This window comes from Symphodus melops (genome assembly GCF_947650265.1).
Source record: "Symphodus melops genome assembly, chromosome: 6".
Taxonomy (NCBI): Eukaryota; Metazoa; Chordata; class Actinopteri; order Labriformes; family Labridae; genus Symphodus; species Symphodus melops.
This window is the reverse complement of record NC_136696.1, coordinates 9,567,063-9,582,727: the sequence shown is the minus strand read 5'-3', so window position 1 is coordinate 9,582,727 and position 15,665 is coordinate 9,567,063. Positions and strand designations below refer to the sequence as shown.

General features: G+C 41.1%; 1 protein-coding gene across 1 annotated transcript in view; it reads right to left on the bottom strand.

The window, feature by feature from the left end:
- The window catches only part of LOC306824885 (synaptic vesicle glycoprotein 2B-like), a 47,173-nt gene extending 35,708 nt beyond the window's left edge, over nt 1–11,465 (bottom strand). The window contains exon 1 of the mRNA XM_079345291.1: nt 11,378–11,465. The gene's annotated coding sequence lies outside the window, so the exon portion shown is untranslated. The remainder of the gene's footprint in view (nt 1–11,377) is intronic.
- Between the last annotated feature and the right edge of the window lie 4,200 nt (nt 11,466–15,665).

The following is a 15,665-nucleotide window of genomic DNA, read 5'->3' as shown; positions in this document are numbered from 1 at the left end:
CACACACACAGATGTTGCCTGATGTTTCTGGTGTTCATTCAGCCCTTGGGAAGAAAGAGGTAAATTAAGTATTATTTATATGTCAAAAATGAATATTTTTTCAGTACCAGTTTTCATGGATAATCATAGGACCAATAAAGTATTTGTTTAAATCTTTCAAATTGAACTTCAAACATCTTTTAGGGACTTTGCCCAATGACTCATGATATTAGTGGATTGACTTACCAGTGAGTGCATCAGTACTTTTATTTTAAATACCAAATACATATTACTGATAAGACTAACAAACTGTCTCTAAAAAAAAAAAAACGTTGGTGGAGAATTCTTACTTCTGTCAGGTCACCTCTAAAAGTGGGGGGAAACACCGACAGATGCAGTAGATTTTAAAAGCTTAAATGTGAGAGGAAAAAGTAAAACATGAGGACAAATGATGGGCTTGCTAATATTTAAAATGGCAAAAAGATCATCTGCTTCGAAAACAAAACTCCAGCCTGCAATTTTTAACAACCATTGTGATTATCACTTTTCATTCATCATGTGATAAATGACAACATGAGGACATGTTTCAGACACTAAAATGTTAATGCCTTGGCAAACATCATCGATTACCATTTATCTGTGTGGACCCTAAAATGGATTGGACTAACATGACGGAGGTCCATCACTCCATACTTGGTGACAGACCACCCCTCTAAACCATACATGGTTCAGACCAGCTGGCCTTAATCCCCCCTCACCCCCATCACAGTGAAACCAGTTGTTTTGGTGGGTGGGTTTGCTTTGACGTCACACACAAACACACACGTGCACACACACATTTATAGGGTAGGAAAAGATGCTTAATCCCAGTGGCACACTTTGGCAGCACAGCATAAATCTCATGACAGAGGATTACATCAAACATGATCATTCAGTCAACAGGCAGTTGACCTGGGGAGCAGGAGACACACTTTTTATTACAATATAATATACTTAAAGAGTCTGTACTCAGCCACATAAAGTAAAGGACCTACATTTGTTACCTTACAGTGGCATGTTCCACTCCAAGATTACTTTTAAGTCCAATTATCTTGACTGCACCATTCTCTTTCCCCGTCCTATTGGCAACATAAAAGCAGATCTATGCTGATGTTATATTTTTGTCCTCAGTCAAGGTTCCAAGTGAGCTGAGCAGATACGTTGTTAAAAGGAGTTAAGGAGGCATACATCCATCCATTATGTCATCTTGTGTTCTATCTATGTATTAAATGGTTGTATTATATGCACTGTGACAACATACAGTATGAACAGGTGAAATCTAGCTACAAGTTTGTTTGTTTTTTTGAACAATACTGTTTGAATAGATCTTTAGAAAAAAATCACGAATGACATTTTGGTCTAATTGATTTAAGGGAACATAATATCAACAAATATATCTCTGCATTGGCAGAGCTTTCCTATTAGCATGGGTCATTCTGTACAAACCCATGTAATGACAGTATATAGCCAATCTGCCTGCAGCAGAGATACGTTTTATGCAGTTCTGACAAACAGTTACAGCCTGCTATGGTCAGTGAACGTTCTGAAGTTGTTACTCTGTTGGATGCAAATTAAAGGATAAAGAAAGAGCTGAATAAATCAATACTATGACAAGTCAGATAAGTCATTTCATAGTTTAAAGATTCTGTGATTGTTCATCATTCAAGGGGTCATGGGGAGCCGTACTTTTAGCTAACTTGTTTTTAACAGACAGGTCATGTCCTACTGTATATAACAGTTTTTTTTATAATCAGAAAAGAGACCACTGCTTGTAAGTCTGTAGTCTGTGAATCTGATATCTGCACCAATAATAAGGACCGTAAATAAACATAATAGAAACGTATATCAGTGCTTTGTCTGAAACTCCAGAACAAGGTATTTTTCTTCTTCATTATGGTGCTGGCAGAATGAAACAGGAACATCTGAGTGCCCTGAGAGAAACACAGGCTGCAGATGTGAAGCAGCAGGAGTTGAATCACGCTTTTACTCGAGTGTGACATACAGTAGAAGCTGTAACTACTTTTAACCCAACAGTGGTAATCTTTGAACAGTCTTAATCAGTAAAAGTAGATAATAAGGGTTGACCTAAAAGCAAAGAATGGTTGGTACATAACAACAAAAAGACTTAAGTCTTAATTGGGTTGGAGATAATTTTGGATTTGTTTAAACCATCCATTGTAAGCTATAACAGTTAACCCATTCAGAATGTCCAGTAAAGATAAGCTGTACTGTATACAGGACTTTTTGTACACAAGAGATGACCATTCAACTCCACTGAGAAGATAACAGCTATGTTCAAATGTACAAAATGAAAGGTGGCATATTAAGTAAACCAATAACAGACATCGGCGTGGGAAACAATGGTGTTTACATTGTTTGTGAATAAAAAAGAAAATGACAACTCTGACATGACCAGGCAGAAAAACTACTTGCTGATAGATTGATTGATTGATGAGGACTAGTGCATCTCGTCTCATTAGGAAATGTTCACTTTAATGTGAGGAGTTTAAGCTTATTTAGCTCATTTAAGGCCAAAGGCTTAACAGTTTCTATGGATGCAGCTCTGGCTGTAGATTCCAAATTTGTTTTTAAAGAAGAAATAAATCAATAAGATATTTTCATGATCAATATTTGGGTTCAAATTGATTTCTTACAGCCATGTTAGAAGCTGAGTAAAGTACGAGGGTTTTTTATTGCAGAGGAACCCCTTCAGGGTGAAACAAGACCCCACTCCTTAGCGTTACAGGTTCTGCACGTTATGTGATAACAAACCAATCCCTATACATTATCCCTTACTTCTTAAATAATCGTCAACTCTCATGCATCCTCACTGAACTACACAGAGACATGTCAAGAAGAGAATTAACAAATCATGGCAAAGTCATGTTTGGTCTTTTTTTTTTTTTAATCTTCTGCTGTTATCAAAGTGGAGCTGAAATGTTTGGAGGTTTTCTCATCACCTTATGAAATGTAAAGAAACTGATTTCTGATTTGAACAGGACTCTAGAACGATGACTCGGCAGTATAACTATCAACCCTGGATCCAGAAGGTTGGCATTTTCAGAGATTGATCTGCGTGATCTGGCACAGTGAACTAGATTGGATTAGATTGAGCAGGACTGCCAAATTATAATGCCTGCCCACTCCACAGCCTGAGCACACTAAAGGAAATACTAATTACTGAAAAAGCATTTTGATCAATTTATGACCCCGATTCTGCTGGCAGAGACCCTACTGCTTCCTGCATCTCATCAAATGGACAGACAAGATTTATTTTAAGAACTGTTGACATTGCTCATTCCTTTAAGACTTTGTATTTAGTCCTCATCAACATCTTTTTGATGATTTACCAAAAACCGAATCTTTCCTTGAGATATATATCTTGAAGCTGCTTTGCTTAATTATACAAGATTGAGTTTAGTGACATGTAAACAGTTATACAGCAAAAGCTTATTTATAACTGACTTGTCGTTCTTAGTTTTGTCCAAATCATCTTCTTCTTCTTTTTCATCTTTGCAAATTTCAAATTCATTGCTGATACTTGTCTGATATTAAATTTGCTATTCAAGCAAAAATTCCTCTTCCACAAACAGCATCATTAGCCTGAACCCCAAAAACATCCATTCATTATGTAATTTAGAAACCAGGATGTTTGATTTTCCGTGTCCAACGGCAGGAAATCAAATCGGATACAGTTCTAACCTAGCTGTGTATGAATATCAGCTTCTCTGTAACTTAACATCTGTGAGCCTCAGCATCCTCTGATTACTGATTCATGAGGTTGTGGGTCTGTAGGGAGTGAGAAGGGTAGAGGAGGAGCAGCTTGTCTCCTTCCCTCCCTTCTGCTCCTCAGCGGAGACAGAAATAGATTGTGTTTCGTCAAACACGAGACTCCTCTCTTAAAGGGGAAATCCAGTATTTTTAAAAACAAATATATATATATTTTTAATTTGGGGTCTAAATCACTTGTCGGAACAAAAACATTTTTTTTTTTTAAAAACAGCCACGTTGGGGTGCTTTAAAACTGCCTTCCTTCTCTGGTCAAAGAAAGGTGAACCATTCTGTTCCGAAAAAACAAACTTAGAAGGAGGACACACTGGCTGCTCCATTGTTGTCTAAGAAGCGAGCACTTCAACAAAGCATGTTTTCTAATGTCTTAGTATAGAAGTCATTGTATGATTGAACTCAGTAGATACCAGACATATTGCTCCTGTAAAGAATATAGAAATTACATAAACATATGGGTTCAAATAACCATTTTAACCATCCTTTGAATAAACATATGTTTATTCGGTTTCAGCCCCGTTCTCGGGAGCGCTCGGACCGGGGGCCAACCAAGCCCCACCAGCGTCCCTGACGGTGTGCCATCACTGATGCCAGGTTTCACCGTCGCCCAACTCCAGGCGTGGCGTCAGTGTACCACGTGTCCATGGGTTATCGGGACTCTGCAGTTTGGGTACCGCCTGCAGTTCAGGGTCCACCCACCTCGCTTTCGAGGGGTTTTGGAGACTGTGGTAAAAGACGGGTCTTGTTCCGTCATTCTGGCCAACGAGATTTCCACCTTACTAAAGAAAGGCGCAATCCAACCTCTGTCTACAGAGGAGAAGCTAAGCGGGTTCTATTCAGGCTATTTTCTCGTGGACAGGAGGATTCTGCCCCATTTTAGATTTGAGACAGCTCAACGCGTACCTCAAGGTGCTGCGGTTTCGGATGCTGAGGCTGAAGGCTTTGTTTCAAGCCATCAGGGCAGGCGACTGGTTCACAACAGTGGACCTTTGCGACGCCTATTTCCATGTCCCTATCGCTCCAGCCCACAGGCAGTTCAGGTTTGCCTTCAGAGGGACAGCGTACGAGTATAATGTCCTACCCTTTGGTCTGTCCCTGTCCCCACGCGCGTTCACAAAATGTATAGATGCTGCACTCATTCCTCTGCGAGAGAGGGGCATCCGGGTATTCAACTACCTGGACGACTGGCTGGTGTGCGCCCCATCAGAGGTGCTAGCACAGAGCCACACAATGGAGGTGTTAACTCATTTGGGTTCGCTGGGGCTCCATCTCAATGCTGGAAAGAGCAACCTGGTCCCAGCCAGGTCTGTCGAGTATCTAGGTCTTGTCTTGGATTCAGTCGCCATGAGGGCATGCCTGACTACGACAAGAAGGAAAAATATCAGGGAAAGCATCACGAGCTGCATTTTTCGCAAGTCGGCCTCGGTGAGGCAGTGACAGAAACTGTTGGGTCTTTTTGCGGCGGCTGCCCAGGTAGTGCCCTTGGGTCTTTTGCACATGCGCCCCCTGCAGCTGTGGTTTGGGCTCCAGAAGGTATGCCTGCCCAGGGACCGGTCAAAGACACTGGCCCTGACCCAGGGAGGCCTCAAGGTCCTTACATGGTGGAAACACGCTCGAGCTGTCCGCGACGGCGTTCTCCTGGGAAAGGAGGGTTGCAGGGTGACCATAACTACCGACGCCTCCCAATCAGGCTGGGGCGCTGTCTGGGAAGGCAGGTCGGTTTGGGGTCAATGGGGCCCTGCGCAACAGGGGTTGCATGTGAACCTCCTCGAGATGGAGGCGGTTTACATGGCTCTGCAACACTTTCTCCCTGTAATACATGGGAGGCAGGTCATGTTGAGAACAGACTGCATTTCAGTTGTGTCTTACGTCAACCATCGGGCTGAGGTCTCCATCCCTTCATGCGAGAGCTCGTCAGCTGCTCTTATGGGCACAGTCCAAGGGGGGGTTCTGAGGGCTTTTTATCTGCCAGGACCGCAGAATGCAGCTGCAGATCTGCTGTCACGGGGGGGTCCCCACCCCAGCGAGTGGCGTTTACACCCACATATAGTGAACCAGATATGGCTTCGCTTGGCCAGCTCAGGGTGGACCTCTTTGCCACAGCAGACAACGCTCACTGTCCCCTGTGGTCATCAATGTACGGCCCTCCCGGGCCACTGGGGACGGATGCCCTGAGTGTCTCATGACCTCGGGTGCGGATGTATGCCTTCCCTCCACTCCCACTTCTGCCAGTTTTCCTCAGGAGAGTGAGGTTGCTGGGTGCTCGGGTGCTGTTAGTGGCACCTCATTGGCCGCAGCGGCCGTGGATGGCCGAGGTCTACGAGATGCTGGAGGACTCTCCGTGGTGTCTGCCAGTCAGACGGGATATGCTGTCCCAGATACAAGGCCAGATATGGCACCCAGAGCCACAAACACTGAGGCTTCATGTGTGGCCCTTGAACGGCAGCATTTGCTCTCCCTAGGCCTAGAGAGGCAAGTGGTGGGCACATTGCTGGCCTCCAGAGCACCCTCCACTCAGCTTCTGTATAGTGGTAAGTGGAGGGTGTTTCAGGATTGGTGTTGTGTTAAGGGGGCGAATCCTTTGACGTGTGGCATGCCAATCATTTTGTCCTTCCTCCAACACCTCTTGGCCCTGGGCCGAGCAGAATCTACTATCAGGGGCTACCTTGCCGCGATTTCTACGGTCCATGAGAGGTGTGAGGGCTGGTCTCTGGGTTCACACCCCCGAGCTACACAGTTTCTACGAGGGGCAAGGAGGAGTTGCCCACCGAGGAAACTCCTTCTACCCTCTTGGGACCTCCAGGTTGTTCTAAGTGCGCTATGTCAGCCTCCCTTTGAACCGCTGTTCAGTCTGGACCTTCGCTATCTTAGTTTGACTGCAAAGACTGCAAGACTGCATTTCTCTTGGCCATTGTTTCAGCCAAGAGAGTGGGTGAGTTGAGTGCTCTATCGGTGGATGGAGCGTGTCTTCAATTTGGAGTGGGCGACAGGTCAGTCCGCCTTCTCCCAAACCCTGCTTTTCAGCCTAAAGTTATGGCTAGGAGCTTTGTTGCCAAGCCCCTAGTCCTGGAGGCTTTCTGTCCTCCTCCACATATCTCTGCAGAGGAGACAAGGCTTTACAACCTGTGCCCGGTGAGGGCCCTCCGATACTATGTTGACCAAACGAGTTCTCTTCGTAAATCTGATTTACTTTTTGTGTCATACGGAGATACTACACTGGGCAGGCCAGTCTCTAGGCAGCGTCTGGCGCATTGGATTGTTGACTTGATCACAATGGCTGATGTGCAGGCTGGAGTGGCCCCTCCCTCTAGGCTCTCAGCACACTCGACAAGGGGGATGGCCACCTACTGGGCGGTTTTCCGTGGTGCATCTTTGGAGGAGGTGTGCACTGCTGCTGGCTGGGCATCCTCCTCAACCTTTGCCAAGTTCTACAGACTGAACCTGGCTTCATCCATTGTTCCCTCATCTGTCCTTGGGGTGGCAGCAGAGGGTTGAGTTTCCCTGCCTGGGCAGTATTTTTGTTAAAAGTCCTGTTTTGCAATGGGTGCAGTAAGGATGCATGCCTTGGAGTGGCATTCCTTTTTTGTTTTTCCCCTAGTGGCCCTTGCCCCCAAGGGGATTTGGGGTATGCAATCATTTTCATTTGTTACAATAAATTTGCTTAAATTCAACTACATGAGTGTGTTCTGTTGGTTTCTTTCATGTGGTGGACTCCACCTCTGTATGGCCTTAACCTGTGGGTTGTGCCAACTTACTCTCCTCGTGACTTATTTGGTATTTTGTTGTCACAGTGTTACAGGTTCACTGGAATGAAATAAAACAAATGTTTACGTAGGTAAACACGGTTTTATGAATGGAAGTGAACCTGTAACCATCCCATGTCACTCGATGCTGCAGTTGGCATTGTCTTTGCCGTCCCCTCCCTTTGGAACTCACTCCCTCCACACATCTGTGACACCGTCGACCCTACCACCTTCAAGACCAAATTAAAAATACACCTGTTCCGCACTGCCTTCTACCTGTCACATCACTAATCTCTGTATCACGCATCACTTAGATAAACTTAACTATGTATGTATTTTTGCTCTTTCAACTGTTTGTCTGTTTTCCTTGTTTGAATTATCCTGCCTGTATTTGTTTTTAACATATAAAGTGTCTTTGAGTTTTTGAAAAGCGCTCTATAAATAAAATAACATTAACAATAACATTCAAGTCTCAAACAAGCATCACCATTGTTTTTTTGAATGTCAATGGTACTTATAGATACTTTGGTAATGTACGTTGTTTTAAGGTGCTGGCATTCTCATTGAAAAAAAAAGTTGATTTTGGCTCTTAGCGTTCTGAGCGCACTTTCAAAGCCCAATGAAAATAGCTTAACTTTTGGATCACTTTTGGAAGTGCACGACTCACACTTCAGGAGAGCAACACAAACTGTATGAGAGCGGACGCTTCATAAACATTCACTGGCCGTGCAGAGGACTGGGATGTTCTTCAGAGGATGACTAAGACAGGAATACTGTACAATAATAATAACAATAATAATAACAATAATAAATAAAAATAAGTTGTCCGTCCTCTTTGAGTGACCTGAAGGTGGTATTTAGTTTTCCATCACCAAGCGATTAATGCATCCACCAGCCATTCTCAATAAAACCCATGCAACGTTAACACTCATGCGACCCTAATAAACTCCTAGCAGTCTGATTTTTTCTTTTTCATCATTACTTCACTCCCTTCCTCTCCCCTCTCCATCTTGTTCAATTACACTCTCTGCCCGCTTTTCTTCCCTGCATTATAAATCCTCACAGAGCACTCTCTCACACCTACCTCTACCTCTACTTCTCTGCTGCAGTCTGTCGTCCTGTCAGCTTGTTTAACTTCACTTTAATTAATAATTCAAAGATTAATGGGGGAGCTCAGTGACTCAGGGAAAAAAAAAGTCTTTGCATCCATTGTACAAAATACGTTTTGAGCATTCCTCAAGATAACATTTTAGAGGGATTAATTATTTTCACTTATCGCGTGAGGCTGGGTCAGTGTCATATGTCAGCAAATCCACAAATGCTTTTTTTGTCTGATATAGCTACAATAAAAGAGGCAACAGTATTAACAATTACAAATCCAAACACTTAATATAATGAATCCTATGCGTCCATTCCCCTGAGAAAACACAAGACAAATCGTCACAGCCATTATCAGCTGTTTTTAAATGAAAAAAGTCCTGATGAATCTACTCTTTTCTTCCTGTACAGCAGACAGACAGTTGGTTCGTAGGTGGTGGAAGTGGCTGAGAATTAAGCAGCTAAAATGACCAGCACATGAAAAATCAATACCAGCCTCACACCCATCCAGTTGAAAGAAACACAAATCTAAATGAGTACATTTTTACTGCCTTAGTAGTCCCATGGCAAATGAAAGAAATATATAATCAAATGTCCAGAATCTCAAATGGATTCTTACTGTGTATTTACACATGATGAGCCATTTGTCTCCTTCCTTATATATTTCTTAATCTATCCTTAATCCTTGGTTGCTGCAACCCAAACAGCATTGCAACCTTGAACAGATCCAAACGCTTTTGATGCAGAATGCACAATGCAGATATTATACCTACCCTACCATGTGGTTACTTCTGGCCCTACAGTTCCACCGTGTAGACTGATTGGCAGCAAGAGCCAATACATCATTGGGAATTCAAGTGAAAGCTTCCCTTCACTGGTGTTTCATCGAATTTGCCCCACAGAGTCTCGAGAAGACAGACAGTAAGCTCCATCGTCTCAGAGTAAACCCCCTTCATGTTAGCTCTCACATAGGTAAGATGTAACCATACCCATTGTAGCACAATGGGTATGGTTACATCTTACCTACCCTTCCACATCACAGCTCAAACAGCATTGCCCCCTTCAACAGGCTCTGTTGATGTGAGCTTCAGGGCTGACAATGCTGATACTAACTACCCTAACCCTGTAGTTACAGTAAGTTACATCTGAACACAATGGGCACGATGGGGAACCGTCTACCAACTGTTTTAGGGTCTGGAGTCATGGTAGCACATCGTAAATAGCAACTATACTCGGAATTTATATGACTATCCTTCATATTCCAACCATGCCTCCTCTGATTTCAATTTTCCCAGTTCATCAAATGTCCCTGCCTAGACCGAGTCACAGCCTCTGTGTGCCTTACAACTTCCTCTTGTCAACGTACCTGCACCACTACTAGGGTCCTCATTTTTCTGAGACCTGTTTTGTACAGCAATTGTACCATTTCTGGAACAGTTTCTGCAATGTATATGCAATTTGATTCTTCCTGGTTAAAATGATCATTGATAATCTTCCTCAGAAAAATGAAGTCACTTTTACCATTCATGTGGTCTCGACTGTTAGTTTCAGATATCTTCCACATTTTTCTTCTTATCATGAATGAATATTTTATAAATCTAAAATAGAAAATTGCTTATTCTAGATAGCCATACTGTAATTTAATATCCTAAAAGATCTGAAACTGGAATTTTAAAACATAATTGATAGGAGTTCATTACTACATATAATTTGAGCAATTATAGCATGTAAAAAAAATGGCTGGCCCTCATTCCATACAGCTCTTTATGGAAGTATGTAATCTAGTATTACGTAAATACAGAGTTTGTGTTACCAATACGTAAAATACTATTGTCTTTAGCTGGTTTAAAACTCCCACGTTGGCCTCTAATTAAAGACGTTCTTAAGTATTTGTCAGCGCTTTTGAGCAGTTACATGGAAGTTTGAAAAACCACTACTTGAAACGTTTTATTAAATTAGTTGTTTATGTATATAACTGAACATCAAATATGTGATTTTTCTTCAAAGAAGACTGTGCAACTTTTCGATCCAGTAGATGTTGCCCTTGAGCACCAGCATTAAACCAAAGCAAACTGCTGTTTGGCGACAACTCCTCTATTCGGAAGCCTCCGCTCTCCTCCAGCGACACACCTCCAAACACCTCTCCATTCGCATTATATTGGAGTTGTGACTTAGAATGCACCATAATTCAGTACCATTAAACGTAAGGAAGGGGAAAACTCATCCTTTGCTGGAGATACAAGTTGTCTCATGAATAGATAAATACAAAACATTTCTCAACATAATGGGCTTTTAAAGTGGCCCTAGTGGTGGAGGTCAGTACTATCAGTCTGTAGTACTACGGGTGAACCCAGCCTTAATGTTTAGTATTCTGCTTCAGTACACAGGCAGGCAGATTATATAACAGCTTGGAGCAGATGGGGAAAAAGGCTCGTTTACACCATGTGTCACTCCCGTGATTCAAATTAACATCACAGGGAATCACAATAGATTTTCTTTGTTTCACATAGTTGTATTTTTTTATCAAAACTTAGCAACAAACTGTTTTTTAGCTCAATAGAATGCACCACAATACTTTTATTTACTCAAATGACCGTCATTACAAACCGACTGATAAATCTATATCAATTCATATTAATAACCACTTAAAATGCTCATTGAAATAAGAACGTTATTTGCAATAATTATTATTAAAAAAATGTTGAAGAAATAAAAAGATAAGAGGTCTTTACCCGTCTTATCTTCTTTTGGATCTGGGAAGGCGGTTGCTGGGATATCCCTCTGCTCTCTCTCTCTCTTTCCTTTCTGGATGCTGGAGCACTGATGCAGAGAGGGAAAGTGGGATGGGGTTGGGGTGGGGGGGAGAGGGGATGCGGTGATGCAGTCTAGACAAGGTTTGAATACTTATCAGCTCTGGGTGTTTGTGGGTCTGTGTTTGTGCATGAACATTACCTCACGTCCATTCTTAAAACTCACAATCAATAAGTCGATAAGCTATACCGGCAAAAAGTGTTGCTGTCAAAAAAACTGTTTTGAGCTTCTGTTAAATAATGAGCTACTTAAATTATTACTTAGTCCACTGATCAACAGTTGTGCCGATGTGAGCCATAAACAAAAGCTATGAAAGATCCCAAGATATTATTTCCAGTTTTATTTGTTATTACTTCCACAATTTTCCAACTTCAAATGCCACAGAAACAAAGAAAACAAATGCATCAGACATATTTCAAGGCTGGAAAGTTTATCATTGAAATATGAAGATGTAAGAAATTTGATAAATAGAGTAAAAATACAACATGAAAATGAAACAAACTCAGGATCTTTGCGTTTGTGCTGATTTTAGCAGCCCTTGTGGACATAGTGGAACCTCTTTGCAGATGTTTTTCATGTTCGGTTTTCTTCCAAATTGCAATTCTGCTTTATTTTAATAGTCAAACGTATCACGTGTTGAGAATCCTTGAATGCGTCTATACCAGAGGGTCACTGGTTCAAGTCTTGATGTTTGCCTTTAACTGGAGAGGTGCCAGCTCACAAGTGCTTTCTGTGGGCAGCCTCACTCTGACATTGGTGAAAGTTTATGGAATTCTATTTGTGTGTATTTGGTAGGCATGTTCAACAACAGAGTGTACATTGAATTTCACCCAGTAGAATTATTAAAGTAGACCTTCTTACTTCTACTTTATGACTTTGTTCAGACTGCTGTCCAAATCCGATTTTTCTGACTGTCCACATTACAAATCGCAAGTGACCAGATCCGATCTGCCTGTCCATATTGACGTGGTCTCACCCACACTGGTTTCTATGGTAACAGGTAACGCCCAGCAAAAACAACTAAATTAATGACAGAGAAGTATGATTATTTCTGATGCAAATAATTTTACGGAGCAGTCTGTCTGCGGGCTTTTTTTTTAAATTACATTTGTTTTGATTCTTACCGTTTTCTTTCACTGACCAAAGTTAACTTCTGGCCCGCCGGATCTATGTCATTGCTGTAACTGTCGATGGTGTCGTGCTGCGAGTGACACAGAAGACGCATTGAAGCGACCGACACATTCAGATTGAGTCTGATCTGAAGGAATCAGATTTGAGTCAGATTGGAAACCACCCCCTCAAGTGGTTTGAATCAGATTTGAAAAAAAAAAACGATCTCATGTGGCTTTTTGGGTTCAGACTGCAAAATAATCAAACCACATACAATCTGGATGGCCTAAAAATTGGTTTGGAGGCACAATGTGAACAAGGCCTATGTGTCACAGGTAATGAAAAACAGGGAGGAGGACCAAATTGCAGAAATAAAACCCTACATTTTGAAAACAAAAAGCAAAGCAAGGCTTACGTCAAAAAAGAATCCTCAAAAGGTAAAACACACTGAGAGGGACGAGGAATTACAATAACTGACTGGCACACATCCAACATACGACAATGAACTGACACAGAGTGGAAGAAACACTGAGACTAAATAGACATATGGGGGTAATCAGATACAGGTGAGACTAAAGACACAGGTGCAGACAATCAGGGTAATCAAGACTTAAGGGAAACACACAGAGGCAGGATCGACAACACTGAACATAAGTACGAACTAAATGATGAAACACAGAAGACATAAGAGCTTAAGAATGTAACTCGAACACAGGGATACAAGGAACACAGAGAAACACAAGGATAACTAATTACCAAATGAAACCAAAAACACTAAATACCAAATTAGGAATATTAATACACACAAGCAACACTCGGGAATAAATGAAAACTAAAACAAGAAAACAACCAAGCCAACATGGTTTTAAAGGTCCCATATTATGCTCTTTTTGGGGTTCATACATCTAATTTATGTACGTTCACAATCTTTGTCATTTACTGCCGTTCCATGCAGGCTCTCATCTGCCTGTATTTCTAACGCTCAGAATCCCCCACGAAGAGAAAAAAACCACAAAAAAAACCAGGGTCCCCACATGTGCCGTGTCTGATCTGATTGGTCAGCTGATCTGCTCTCTCGTAATTGATCAATTGTTCGCTTTGTTCTCGGATACATATCCAGCCAGAGATCTGATGAATTGCCAGATGAAAAAAAATAAATCAAAGTGCAACATTTTTTGTAGTAGCACTAAAGCGCCTGTGAGGAGCAATATAATGAATACTGATGCATCTTTATGATTTACAAAAGCAAAGGAGTCTGCACAGCACAGAATACACATCTGTAACATGTTCAGGAAAAAAATTAGTGGAAAGTTACAATATGTAGTACCACTTTGTCTATACAGCGTTCAACAAAATGATCACAACACAGAAGTTCCTCAAAGTGATGTTTAATAAAGACCGGCTTTTGGCTTTTGACAAACTACTGATGAGGAGAATAAACAGCATGCTCACTATTTTGGATGATATCTCAAGCATTTTTGGTTTAAAAGTAGTAACAAAACGTTGTGTCAATCAAGTCATTATCGCAGTCCAGCCTTTTAAGGATCAATAATATTCAAATGTGTTTTTTTTCTTCTCCAGCATCCTCTCATTTGGAATCTTATATTCACCAAAAAGCAGTTTAATCAGGTTCTATATATGAAGCCTGCTTATAGGCCAGTAGCATGATCTGACTTAAAATATTCTACAAAGTGGATGAGCAGCAGATAATAAAACATTTACAAATAATTACTGACCTCTGCTGGTAATATTGTGCTAGTGCACCATGGAGGATCAACAATACAGCAAGATGTAACAAACAATTTACCATTGTTTTTTTTTTCTTGTTTTACCCCCTGTTAGTTTGTTTATTTTCAAATTTCCATACATTAAGGGGTGAATCGTCTTGTGTTTGCTGTTATCATTTGGTTAATCTTTGTTCTTGTAAAACATTAAGATTCAGATTCTCTGGATTCACTAGCTTCAAATCTGTCACAAACACAACCACTCGAGGTGCTGCTAAGGGGGGACTGCACAATCCCACTCAGGAAAACCACATTTTTTCAGGGGGGCTTTACCTTCAGAGCATCACATCAATGAAATATAGCCCCACAGTTTATTGGAGAGTCAACATCAGTGATCTAAATATAATGTTAAAAAAAGCTGATAGAGAACCAACACTGATGCATCTCCCCATGGTAACTTTACAGTGACTGTCTCATGCTTTTTGGAGGTTATTTGTTACCCAATTGGTACATTGGTACATCTGTCTGAATGTTGATTCATGTACTCTGTCCCTATTCGATGAATAAATTCATACAATAAATCAAATGTAATCCACTGAGGTATCTTATCATGCATCAGTGTGTTTGTTACCCTGCATGTAAAAGTGGCTGATGTGATGCAGACCTATCTTACCTTTTAGAGTGCTATAGTAAAAAAGAAGCGTCACATGGTGGTCCCACATTGTAAGACATTCAAACAAACGATAACTTGAAAAAATTATTTTTTATTTTATTTTTTTAGCCAATGATTGTATCAAAGAATCAGTCAATAGGAAATCATAGGTGCTGATAACTTTTCTATTTCTGTATTACCCTGTGTACATTAGAAAGACAATAGCTCTACAATAAGTCATGCGTCATTATATGTGATTATTATGCATGGATTAAATTGGGTTAGGGTTGGGCATGGGTTTGGGTAAGGACTTAAATAACCTTTTTCAAACCAGAAGCAAAGACAATCCAAATGACATTGAGTTTGTTCATGAATAACATAAATCTAAATTGTCTAAATTGAAGCTACTTTGCGTTTCTCATCAAATCATGCCACACCAGAATATACTAATGTTTTATGTTTCAGTGCTCATACACACTGCAGTACATACAATGGCAAAGAAAAATGAAACATCTCACAATTTAAAGATGGAAAATGGTCAATACTAAAATGATTTGTCTAATTTTACCCTTACAAGAAAAGTCACTTATCCGTCAGAGGGTTTGTATTGGACAGCCCTGATGTATACTAGAAACATTTTCACAGAAGATTTCAATGAGACGCTAATATGAATTCTGCATCTGCTTATTAAAGCTGACATTAAACAGTATTCATGTGGTGTTG